This window comes from Hippoglossus stenolepis, chromosome 19, assembly GCF_022539355.2.
Source record: "Hippoglossus stenolepis isolate QCI-W04-F060 chromosome 19, HSTE1.2, whole genome shotgun sequence".
NCBI classification, from domain to species: Eukaryota; Metazoa; Chordata; class Actinopteri; order Pleuronectiformes; family Pleuronectidae; genus Hippoglossus; species Hippoglossus stenolepis.
Window position 1 is genome coordinate 5,056,253 of NC_061501.1, and position 13,167 is coordinate 5,069,419.

The 13,167-nt window shown below is 42.3% G+C and overlaps 1 protein-coding gene and 1 long non-coding RNA gene across 3 annotated transcripts in view; one reads left to right on the forward strand and one right to left on the reverse strand.

The window, feature by feature from the left end:
* The window catches only part of LOC118098540 (partitioning defective 3 homolog), a 345,845-nt gene that overhangs the window by 190,331 nt on the left and 142,347 nt on the right, over window positions 1-13,167 (reverse strand). The gene's annotated exons all lie outside the window — the stretch shown is intronic.
* LOC124855074 overlaps window positions 1-13,167 on the forward strand; it is an 85,531-nt gene that overhangs the window by 67,903 nt on the left and 4,461 nt on the right. Inside the window, exon 2 of the long non-coding RNA XR_007035004.1 lies at window positions 9,772-10,034. This is a non-coding gene — a long non-coding RNA (uncharacterized LOC124855074). The remainder of the gene's footprint in view (window positions 1-9,771; window positions 10,035-13,167) is intronic.

The window sequence follows — 13,167 nt, forward strand, 5'->3', positions numbered from 1 at the left end:
GGAGGGATGGCTGCAAAGTGCAGAGTCTTGTTACCTTCAGATGGACAGAGGGGTTAGAGTAGTGAGAGAAGTAGAAGAGGAGGAGGGAGGGAGGTAGCAGCTGTCTGCTCAAGAGAGATGCTGTATGTACACACACACACTCACACTGTAACCCATTGCTCAGCTCGAGGGTTGGGGCAAAGGGTGTGTGTTGAGGAGCTGTCAACCTCCATCAACCACTGTCCTTAAGGACACCTACTGTGTGTGTGTGTGTGTGTGTGTGTGTGTGTGTGTGTGTGTGTGTGTGTGTGTGTGTGTGTGTGTGTGTGTGTGTGTGTGTGTGTGTGTGTGTGCGTGCGTGTGCGTGCCTGTGTGTGTCATGCCATTAGCCATGGGCGAGTACAACATGTAGCTGCTTGGGGATACGAGGGAGGGAAAGGAGTAGGGGGGTTCCCTCCTGAGCGTATCTGTGGCGTCAAGGGCTTAACAAGGACAGGTTCAAAGGTCACAGCAAATGGTGTGTTACTGGCCTCAACCCCTCCTCTAGAGCCGAGGTCCACATCTGTGTGACGGCTTCATGTGTGGAACGGGCCTCCCTGTTAGACGATGTCACATGCTGAGCTACAATGAGCCGTCTGTGGCGAGCTGAACAATGGTGGCAAAAGAACAGAGTATAGAAAAGTCTCCAAATCAACAAGGGTGCATGCAAGGGTAAAGGCAACAAGGAATTCAACACTATTTGTCAAAATGGTTGCTGAAATATTTACAAAGACTGCCCTCCCTCCTGAATTGGCCAGCTATAAATATAAAACATGAATTATGCGATGTGACGTACGCCTCTTTTGAATATATATAAAACAGGCCAAAGGTAACAAACCTGGCTACAAACATGTAAAAATATTCTGCTTTCAGTGAACAGAGGTGTAAGTGAGAGAAAAAAGCAGGAGTGGAGGATTTTCTCCTCCGTCACAAAAGGTTAAGGAGCCATAATTGTACCCTCATTACCTCGAGTTAATGCAGTTCGACTAAACACTGTACAACAAGACCGAACAGGACTTCACAGCACTGCTGCATTACACAATGGCATTGACATACAGACAAGCTGCAGGTAATAACTTCTAATAGTCCCATTAAAGTTCCGTTGACCTCACAAAGCAATTATCAATACTTAACCGGGGCCAGAAACTCGCTGTTTTCAATCAGCTGTTAAAAGAAGCTTTATGGCTTTGGACACAATGTGAACAGCAGATGATCCCAACGAGTGTATGTCAAAATATAGAGCAGCAGCTGCTGATGGATGGCGTATCCACGATGTAGGCTGACCTGGTCATACATGTGTCACAATTTGCCATACATGGATTATTCTTCATGTTACAATAGGCCTTCTATCCCTCCAATCCATTCCCTTAGAGAGAACTGTCATTAGGAACAAATTAGGCCCCAAAATGGCCTCAGTGATTAGATTGGACATGACTGTTGCACCCAGACGACTCAGCCCCACCCTCTGTGCAATCCTTAACCCTTGATTCCCCAGCAGCCCATCGGACTCCGTGGCCATTACAGCAACTAATATGTCACAATCACTAAGACTGTGAGACACTTATTTACATTTATGTTGGGGATAGACAAACAGTGTAAAAGGCTGGGCGAAGAGTTAATCAGTTAAAGGATGATGAATGTCATAACGACCTCTTTTATCCTACCCACAAGTTCTCCAAATGGCACTAAGTGGCTGTCAGCAGAGGCAAAAACTGTTTCAGCATCCTTCATTATCTTCTTTATATTGTTATGATCTCAAGGAACACGATGATGTAAGCTAATAGTAATTTAAATATGTAGCAATCCGGATTTACTGTGTTGAAATGAAGGGAGTCACATGGAATATGCAGCGTACCTACTGTATTAGGCCTCCTTTCTTTGAATGTTTTATCTATTTGGCAAACTATTAGCTCCACGGTGCAGCACAAACTGTAGATGTGGAAGAGAATCAAAGCAGTGACCTGGTGACTCCCATCTCTTGCTTTATGCGTACGTAAGGGAGAGAAGGAGCGAAATATAGAGGGAGGTTATGATACTACAGCTCTGTGTTTGTTTGCCAAAGAGAGGAGACGGAGCGGCGCCTGTCCTCTGATGAGGACATGTGTTGTCTTTCATATTTCACACCCCACACCCATGGGCTCCAGCCTCGTTCAAAGGAGAGCACTTGCATTCCAGATTAGATGTACCATTCCTTTTGATAATGAGGAGAGGGAGTCAAATTTGTGTGTAAATTGTGCACGGCGAAGACAGAGGAGTGGGAGCTGGGTATTAGGAACCTGTTTTGAATTGAGAGCATTTCCATGAATGCAGCTTTACAGAATCAAATTAATGCTTCCACTTTATTGTATATAACAGGAAACATTCATCTTCTAGATGGCAACACAGAAAAAAAATATTCTTATGTTTTGACCTTACCTGAAGAATAAATGAAAAAAGTAGAAATCTATTACTATTAAAAACACATTTATGAGCCTACTGTTTTATATAAGAATAAAATGAGGCTTCATCTTTTTATTCATTGAAATATCTGCATTCTAATATCACCAAACACCTCCTTCTAATCAACAAAAATGTCCAGCCTCCAAATCTGTCCCTCTTTGTTTTCTTTTTGGAAAGATATGGTTTCTGGCTCGTAAAACTTTAGGCTCTGATGTGGATTCACTTGAAGCAAATTACAGGGACAGACAGGTTCCTGATGCTGTTAAGCAAATTAGATCAGAGACGTGAGGCTGCATTTGTCCACATCAGGACAGAGGGCGGCAAGACGTGGAGGGGTGGGGGTGGGAGATGGACAGCGCTGTTTGTTTGACAGGCTGACATTTGAAAAAACGAAAAAACCCACCTCTTTATTTTTACTCCTCTCATCGTCCCTTTTTTTCTCTTGTCTACAATATTTTGTCTCTTCTTCTGTCAGTGGGAGACTCGCTGTGCGTGGAATACATCATCTGTGAGCGCCTGCTTCATATCAGTCCTGGACTGATCTATCAATGACACAGCTGCCTATGCCTTTGCCCACTGCATCGTTAAATTGCACTTTAATTAAATTAGGCCTGCTAATTATGAGGGCTTAAATCAATCACCAGGTCAATAACACAGGCCCAAGGCGGACGGAGGGGCCCAAGACTTTTTCCAAGCCTCATCAATAACAGCGGCAACTGGAGCAGACCGCTCCTGTACCAGAGAGCCGGAGGTTCAAACGGGTAGGAATTACTGTGAATTGAGTTATCGTCACCGGCTTTTGTCCAGAGCACTTCTTACTCTTACAAGCTCTGTGAATAATGTTGTTTGAATACAGTGGACGTGTTTCAAAGAGTTGTGAATCTGCGTAGCTTTTTTTTGCATTAGAAAAGCCCTTCAAAGGGGACATTTGAAGCAGATTTAGAGTTTCTGGTGCATAAAATATAGTTCAAAAGGGATATTATGACTTTCCAGACACCTGGCTCAAGAGTGGGGACGTGATTCTGAACAGATAATCCAGGGCGGTGAGTGCGCAGCCCAGCTGAATCCTGGGTCTTTACCCATGCATTAAAAGGAGCTCTGTGGTGCTTTTCACAGATTAATCATCATTTTCAGCTTATTAAGTGGGAGGACAGTCTGCTTTCCACTACTCACAATGTTTAATCCATCTTTCAAACTGTGAAGGTCAGTGAGTGAATGTTACCCCCGTTGAAATAATAGCGGCTGTTTGAATTTCAACAAGAGCCCCTGTGGTTCGGGTCTGTATTGTAATTAAATACATTTTCTTTTTTTTTCATTATTTTAAGTCGCCCCCGCCTGCAATTGTGTGAGTCAAAATCAAACTGACTTATTGAGTAGCACGGTGGCTGCCAATAAACTACACGTGCTGCACTGCCAAGTTGTCATATCAACTATTTAATACGATATTTACTGTGATGCAAATGTATCAGCGAGTAATCACTGGGGAGGCGCTGGGAAAGAAAATAGGAGAGCAGCTCTCCACTCTAGAACCTCATTCGTCTCCGGTTGTTTTAACACACTGTGACCTCAAAACCTAAATACACTGAACATGAAGGAGGAAGAAATGATGACGAGGGAATGAGGGTGAATGATGTTGAACTATGAATAATTTAGTGGAAAGTAAAGCTTTGGTACACATTGCAGCAAGTTATTAGAGGGGGCGAACGGCCCATTCCACAGATCAGCGCTTGTTTGCTGCCTTGTTTGAGCAGGTGGGGGTGGATGGAGTGTGGGGCGTTCATCTGTATAGCGTCGTGGGAGCGGTGTGGGGTGAGGTGGGATTGGAGGGGGGTGCACTTTCCATTTCATTTTAATTGGAAGTTGAAATCCTCGGATAAGGGGGAGACAGAAAGCCATTTGGAGGAGACCTTGTTCTCAGCTGGGGCTAAATGAAGAGGGCCATGCAGAGATGGGGGGGCCTGTGGAGGGCCAGTAATGAGGAGAGGTCCCAAAAGACTCCAGCACGGCCACGGTAATCTAGTGGACGCGGGACAGGTGGGGCAGGGTGTCGGAAGGCGGCAGGGGTGGGTGCTTTTGTGGAGAGGGAGGGAGAAGAGGAAGGCAAAAGAAGGGGTGGGGGGTCATTAAATTCATTATATAAAAGAGACATTTTGGGGTTTGTGTTTGAGAGTACCCAAGATGGTCGGGGCTCGTCAGGCTGGGTTCGGACCAAAAATCTGAAAAAATATTCGGGGTGGGTTTGGTCACATTGGCTGGGCTATGTCTGGGACAACATCAGGTCAAGTCAGGTTCGGACAAACAAACCTAAATACTGGTGCAGGTCAGGCTCATACAGGTGCTGACAGACAATTGCGTCCAGAGTTTGTGTGTGTTGAGGCTCTGAATGCGATGAGTGTAGCCTACAATTATTCAAGGCATTGATTGATCAGAAGACTGGGCTGATAGGAGTTGATGATAATTTACTTGCTAAATACAACAAGTGATTGCAATCACTGATGAGATAAGGACATGAGGAAATCGTCAGTGTTTTGACAAACAAGATAGATCGGAGCATTGATCGTAAATTTGTAACACAAATATTGTACATGTGTAGACAACCACCTCCAATACGCACACCAAACACACTAAGTGTAGATAATGTAGGCGCCCTTACATGTCAGAGCATCTGTTCGTATTTCAGCCAATCACATAACAACATCAGCAGGAGTCTCACCTTCCAACCTCACAGACACATAAACCAATTCATGTTTCTGCACTGCACCGTTTTCTAAATGGGAAAGGCTGTCAGCGTGGTACTGGTTGAAATCATGAATACATGAGAATATCAGGGTATGTTGTGATGGAGCTCAGCAGGGGTGCTATTCTATGCAACAGCTCCCATAGCTGGAGCATGAAGAAGAGAGTGAAAGAGAAAATTCCTCTGGAAAACGGCTGCACAGGGAGAAGCTCTGTCCAATACAGTGGCGCTCCTTGCTAAAACGACACCATTAACATGATCTAGGCTGTTTCAAACTCAATGGGATTTTACCTGTTACTTTTACGTGTTTTCCTGCAGACGATCTTCATAAACGTACAATAGGTTTTCAAATTATTTTCCTTAGATATTGCAGACAGTCGTCGGTGGCCATTTATTTCACTGAAACATGAGGAATTTAAGTAGCTTGAGATACAGGAGGAAATCTATCACTGGCAACATCATGTTACCTTTATGAAAGTTACTATCAAGCATAATATGATTTGTCTTCCAAGGTGCTGGATTATTATGTTGCTGAGAAGCTCCAACATCCAAGATTTTAGCTTTAGGTGGCAGAGAAGGAAGATAAAAAAAACCAAAAAAACATTTCCCTCATTCTTGTCTTTGGGTCGTTCCATATGCAACATTTAACTCTGAGGTGTCACAGCCACCTGACACCAGGCATTTTAAACTATTTTGTATTTTCCGGAAACTGCAGAATAATACTAATTTACATTTGGGGAGAAAAATGTGACACAAATTTAAGGCTTACTTTCATATAGATGCTGTCTGAACTCTCCATCATACTTCATACATCACTCATTTACTTTTCTTGACCTAAACTTACAGGGATATTTTTCCAAAGTACAATAATGATGGTGGATATAATGATCAAGACAATTTTCCAGAACATTTGACAGGTGATGGACACACTTGCTTTACTGGGTAAAATTACAACTATTATGCTTCTTTACAATTCGCAAGCTTAAATATTGATATTAAACTAGCTAGAAATGGTTCAGAATCCAAAACAGAGCAATATCTATGAATCCACATAATACCTCTTAGCAGAGTGGCAATAAGTGGCTGGCTACCATGGCTACATCTTTATGGAAGAAACAGAAATGGACTGATTGGCCCGCAACCATCTCTCTCCTCCTCGCCCTTTCTCTTCAGAAGGTTTCTATTCTTCCGTCTCTTTGGCTCAGAAATGAAACCACCCCATTCCTCTCCACTCGTATCCGACTGTGACCGCTTTTGTTCTCCAGCCAATGCAAATTAAACGGGTCCTTTCGTCCGAGATAGCAAAGCAGCCCATCTCATGTTTCTCTCTTGCCGCCGAGATGTGGATGTTTACTGTCGGTCGGGGCCTTATTACATTCCTGCAGCAACTTAAAAGCATTGCCCCCCCACCAATGGGACCTATAAAACAGTGAGAAAAGCCTATTGTGACAATGGAGCTCATTGTGTCGGAGTGAACTCATTTGGCACTCAGTGGAAAGTGGAATTGTGAGGCATATTTTAGAGAAAGCAGGGAAGGAAGGAGAGGGTGAGAAAGTAGGGAGAAATCAAATAAATAGGAGTGAATGGCTTTACTCTGTGGGAAACGGGGCTGTGTCAATCACCAAAGTCCATCTGGAATAAAAAGAGCTTCGCTTTTCAATGTGGCTGTTGCAGAATATATTTTCATTAATCGATGGCTTTGTCACTCTCTTGTCTTTTGAGTTGGAGAAAGGTTTTGGTGTTGATCGTCTTAAAATTATATTTTTAAGGAAAATGATGTCCCCTAGCTGAGAACCAGAGTTAACTCGACAAGAAACACTGTCCCTGAATATTGACCAGGCTCCTCCTACAACATGACTCAGCACTTCCCTCCAAAGCCACTGACACTGACTCCTCTGAGGAAGGCACATTGATTCAACTTAAAACATGCAGGAAGATAAGAACAAAATGTTTTCACCTTCAGAGACAGTGATAACCTTTCCCATCTTTGTTCTTTGCTACCCGAGCTGCTTGGATTCCACGCCGACAGCCCGGCTTTATTCCCCGAAATCATTATTGTCTTCAGCTAAGGTGCCCCTGCTCCCTGTGATTTGTGGGTAATGAGCTGGCACCCCCCTGCCCGTGTTCAATTATTCTCATTGAGAAAGTGATTTCTCACTCCACAGAGCAAATCGGAGAAGGCAAATGCGTGAACGCTAATCAAGAATTAACACATTCATAACCAGCAGTGCAGAGAGGGATTGCCGCGCTGATAGTGTAGAGGTGCTGGACAAAAATAGGGGGGAATAGGAAAGAGGAGGGTAAAGGGACAGTTGAGGAACAGTGACGGACGTTTCCACTGTCCATGGAAAATCCTCCTCTTCTAAACTGTTTTGAAGTGGGAAGTAAATTAGAATTGAACAAAACTTTAATTAAGTAATTAACCACAGAGAAAAGGAACCTAAGACCTTTCATATTCATATTATTTAAACTACTAAATAGCATGAGGACATCTTGATCACGTTACTCTAACTTCTGTTGCTCTAACTCTTTTTCAGATGCCTGGAAAGAATACAATTCTGAAGATAAAAGTCCCAGGTTTCTTATCTCTGAGTGAATTTTTTGCATATAAATAATCAAATTTGAAAGATGGCATAAAAATCTCCTTTCAAAAACAACGCTATGAGCCTTCTGAAGCTCGTATTCGCTCAACTTTGACAGTCTAGTCACACACACAGCCTGCAGAGCAAGACAGGTTAAACATTTTCAGGCAAGTACAGCTGATAGAGAAGAAGTGCTGGCAACTTCCAAAAATGTCTACCGCCTTCTCTCCTGTTCAAACGAGATAAGAAGAGAGACGTAATTTGCACGATTTTCAATAAAGAGTCAGAACAAACAAGACACGTCTTGTTTCAAGGGTAAGGCAAGGGCCAACGTGACACCAAACTTTGTTGTGGGACAAAAGAAGAGGCTGATTCCCATTTTTGAGGTAAAGCAGCATTTTCAGCCTTGTCTCTGTCTGTTAGTCCCTTGCCCACAGCCTTTTCACTTACTGTCCTTGGGAATTTGTTTGCTGTGCTATGTGTTTGGGATTATGTTTTGAAAGTTGTTCTGAATCGCTAAACACTTATTTATATCATTCTCTGTCACTACCCTGTGTGTGTGTGTGTGTGTGTGTGTGTGTGTGTGTGTGTGTGTGTGTGTGTGTGTGTGTGTGTGTGTGTGTGTGTGTGTGTGTGTGTGTGTGTGTGTGTGTGTGTGTGAAGGTGAGAGCAGAGCCTCTGAATGCTATGGACACTGAGTCAAGAGAGAAAAGCTTTTGGGCAGAAAATCTGGTGGATGGTTAACTGTTGTGGCCTCAATATGAATCTCTCCCTCACACACACACACACACGCGCACACACACACACACACACACACACACACACACACACACACACACACACACACACACACACACCATGGCTCATTGTGATTATCACGGTTATGAAACAAAGATGTTAAGTTAATAATGAGATGTTAAATTGCCTTATTTTCGTAATTGCTCGTTTACAATCTATTTTCCCTGCTGGGGAATGAATCAACTAAATGATGCCACCAACAGTGTGTGTTACCTGCTCACTCACTCACACACACACACACACACACACACACACACACACACACACACACACACACACACACACACACACACACACACACACACACACACACACACACACTTATCTAATGACAGAATGACACTAAATCTGGATTGCATTTTGTTGCTGTGGGCTCTTTGCAGGGTTCTACACGCAGCTGGTGGCAGAACACATCTTTATTTTTTTTATTTAAGTAAAGTTGTCAAATATATACTTTGCTGTAAATGAAAATCCAACGTATGCTCAGTCCCAATATTTTCGGAACAGTTTTGGGTTTTTACATCGCCTAACATTTAGAATTGTGGCAACTGACTTGACTTCTACATTACTGTAGAAAAATATCATGAGTGCTAACAGGTGGATGCTACAGGACAATATGAGCAAAGTTGCTGCTCTGTCCTTGCATAACATAAAAAGCATCAAAATCATGAAAACAGAGAGTTTGATTTTAGAAAATAAAAAAAATTAAGAAATATGGCAAGCACAGTAGTGGATGAAGTATTCATATGCATGCAGTACTTGCAGACTGAATGCGGCAAGTTGCATGAACAAACAGCTTGTCAAAAGTGTGAGACCAGAGAACCTCGACATATGCAGCACAACCCATCTTTTTGACTTATTTATGAGAAAGATTTGCATTAAATTTATTCATATAATTAAAATAACTTTTGAAATACACATTTTTTGCAGTGAATAGAAAGAGAAATGCGAAGAAGAATACAAATAGAGAAAATACTTAATAGAGAAAACACACTGCTGTGTGCTTGGAGTCATTGTTGAATACACAGCAGCTCCTACTGGTCAGGTTCACAGAGCTGCAATTAGACCAGACATGTTGCGTATATCTTGCATGTATGCAGTTTTAAGTGATTTTTTATAGACTAAACAGGCACACGAGCCCTTTCATGTAGGCCTCTGACTGTTTTTGGAGCTGAATGTGCTTCCTGTGTGTTTCAGGGAGAACTGAGAGCGTCTGGAGAAATGCAAAGTCCTCTCTGCAGACACGAGACACCACGACGGGCCTGACTGCACTGCTCTGGAATGTGGGTTTCTGTTTTTCTGTGCACTCTCCTGCACACGGCAAAACCCCTCTACCTGCTCTTCGTCAAACCCTGACACAGATCTACCCGAACATAATGCACGGACACATACAGTATGAACACTTCACCGCACAGCACTGCACGGCGAGGGAAAGGCGGAGGATGAGTGAGGATGGAGAGGTGAGCTCATGTGTTTCTAAGTCATTCAGAGAGACAGTAAAAGACAGGAAGAGAGACAGAATGAGAGAGACCTATAGGGAGGGTTCGGAGGTTGTTGCTGTTTTCTCTCCACGTTCAACTGCTCTAACTTTGCCTGCAGCTTGCCTCAGTGTCTGCACACTGTGTGGGCTTCACCAACAGGTTAGTCAGCAGAGTAAACTCATTCACTAAACTCACTCACCAACCACAGCTGAGAATTAAATGCTAACTTTTGTGCAGATGTGACTTGCTCAATGATTTTCCAAAGTATTCTAATTTATACAGCTAGTGCAGTGCCCATAATAAACCTGCCTGTTTGAAATGGGCTGTTTTCATTGCCTGCATTAATGTGCCAACGCTACCTCACATTTAGTGAGTCCTCCTCAAACAGTTCCACAATATACTGTAACTTTTTATTGTGTGCAGAGCTTTTTATAAACAGTCTATGGTGCAGAGTGAAGTTAGAAAACTTTGTGTTCATCCTATCTGGTTTATCTGCAGTGACAATTGCTCTGGGGGGCTGTTTTTTTTTTTTTAACTAAACAAAATATGATCATCTGTTCAAGTTTGAATTTTTGACGAAACTGTTTTTTTTTTATTCATATACTGCATGTCGGCTATTTCAGAAGTCTGACGAGCAACCGTCAATCCTCAGATCTTAGTTCACAAGTTTTCAGACAGAGAGACAGACAACCATTTGGGGAATTAATATGTAGATATATTTAGTCTTTTTGTAGAGCTCCTACACTTCAAGACTTCAGTTAAGTAATAATAAGCTTGTTTTTGTTTTCACATTTTTTTATCTGAATCTTGAAATAAGGCCGTTTAGTCATGAACAAGCAAAGAAGCTGATTTGTATGCAAAGGGGAATTCCTGTATTTGTCAATGTGTGTTTTTCTGTTATTTTTGTTCATTCTGACTATTATGCAAACATTGGAGATTTTGTTCAAGACTTTATTTTATGCATAACCTAGAGTTCAATTGAAAATCTATACAGAGAGTCGTCCTTTGGAAATACTCATTAACTGCTATAGCCAACGTAGCAAAGAGAATCTGAGATCAAGTGGCTGCTGCGCTACACAAACAAACCAGACAACAAAATGTGAATAACTAAGGTTGACAAATACTGGGATTAAACTTTAAAGCTCGAGACATTTCTCTGAAAGATTTACAAATTTAAAACATTTAATACATATTCATAAACCTGGGCTTCCTTTGTAACAGCCACTAACTGTGCAATAGTAATGCTGCTCTGTGCAACTGCTGGCTTCTGACTGAAGTGACAGAGGCAGAAAAAAGGACAGAAAACTAACATTTTGTTGACAAGCTCACAAATGGCAATCTGTGTTTGTTTGCTGAGAAGCGTTTGATGTGGGAATATAAAAGCAAAGGCGTGTGTTCACACTGCTCCTCGCTCTCGCCTACCGGCTTGAAGTCAAACGGACTCATCTTCTTTCAACATGTTGCCTCTGTGATTTAGCCGGGCACCTCGCCACTTTGGGTTTCCTTTAAAACTCGCCAGACAAGGTGTCTCATTTAGACAACAAAAAGAAGGAGGCACTCCGACAGCTGGAGTCTTGATCAAAGATGTCTGATCAGAGCTGTTTCTACTCAGATATGTTTTTGACTCTGTTATGTAATAGTTTGTTTTTCTTTCTTTCTGTGTCAGTATATCTCTCTCTCTTTAAATAAAAAACAGTTTGGAACTAAATTTTCAAAGCAGATTACTAATAAATGAATAAATGAATTCAGACCATATTAGGATACTTATTAGTTATATTTATAAAACCCGAAAACTGAGCTTTCAGGATAAACTTCAAACATTTCTGTGTCCCTTGTGTGAGCCATTCTGACTGGGTTGAATCTAGGGCTGCACAACATTGTAAAGAAAATGATATATTATACTTTTTCCACAATACTTCAATTTATGCAGGATGAAAAAAGAGGAATTTTCTCCAGATGACTTGAATACCTGTTTTTGGTCAACATAATCTTTTCTGTAGCCAAAGAAAACCATTAAACTACAGTTGCTTTTCTTTTTGGCAACCAAATCTTCAGTTTGTCTCCTGTTGCAGGGGCTGCTGTGGTTGTTTGATGAACTGATCAGGAGTGAATTGTGATTGGTTGTTGGCTGTCACTCACTATAGCAACAAGCACTGTGTATACCCCTTATATCGGAGTACATTTTGTTATATCAGACACACTTCTCTTGTAGATTAATCATGGAAAATTAGAACTGTAGGACTGTTGTTTTTGTATTGAGCACCTAAAAAGGTGTATAATGACACGTTGAAGTTAATTTGACGTTGCACGTACTAATTTGGCAGTCCTAGGTAAATTCCTCTGTGACTGGTGTCAGTCCTTCCTCTGGTACAGCTCATGATAACGGCCTGTGGTCCCTCTTCAAGGCTGCAAAATAATAGTGTGGAGAAGCACTCAGCCAGATCCAAATGTGTGTAAGCATGTGTGTGTGTGTGTGTGTGTGTGTGTGTGTGTGTGTGTGTGTGTGTGTGTGTGTGTGTGTGTGTGTGTGTGTGTGTGTGTGTGTGTGTGTGTGTGTGTGTGTGTGTGAGGCTGAGTGGGAAGGCTCATTAGCATTCATCAGTAGGATAACAGGCTGGTTAATGTCAGCTGTTTATGTAAACAATAACTCATAAGGCCTTGGCATTCATGGGCTGATAGAGCATGCTTTTCTCCATGGCACAGTTGGCAGGGTGCGGTGTGTGTGTGTGTGTGTGTGTGTGTGTGTGTGTGTGTGTGTGTGTGTGTGTGTGTGTGTGTGTGTGTGTGTGTGTGTGTGTGTGTGTGTGTGGCTGCTGAAGCTCCTTAGAGAGAACTGTTTGACACCAAAGGGAATTTATGAAATGGGTGAGCTAAACATAAGACACTGACTAGAACAAGATGGCCTTGTGATCGGTGTGTGTGCTGAACATATGAGAATACTGCATCCTACAAAGAAAGCACGCTGTGTAATCGGAAATAAATCCTGAGAGAACCACTACTGCAGCTACAGTTGCCATTCTGCAAACCACTCTGACTTTATCACCTCTGGGTTGTTGCGGTGACGACTGAATCACAGATTGTGCGGTGTCGTGCATCCAACTTCCCCAGGAAG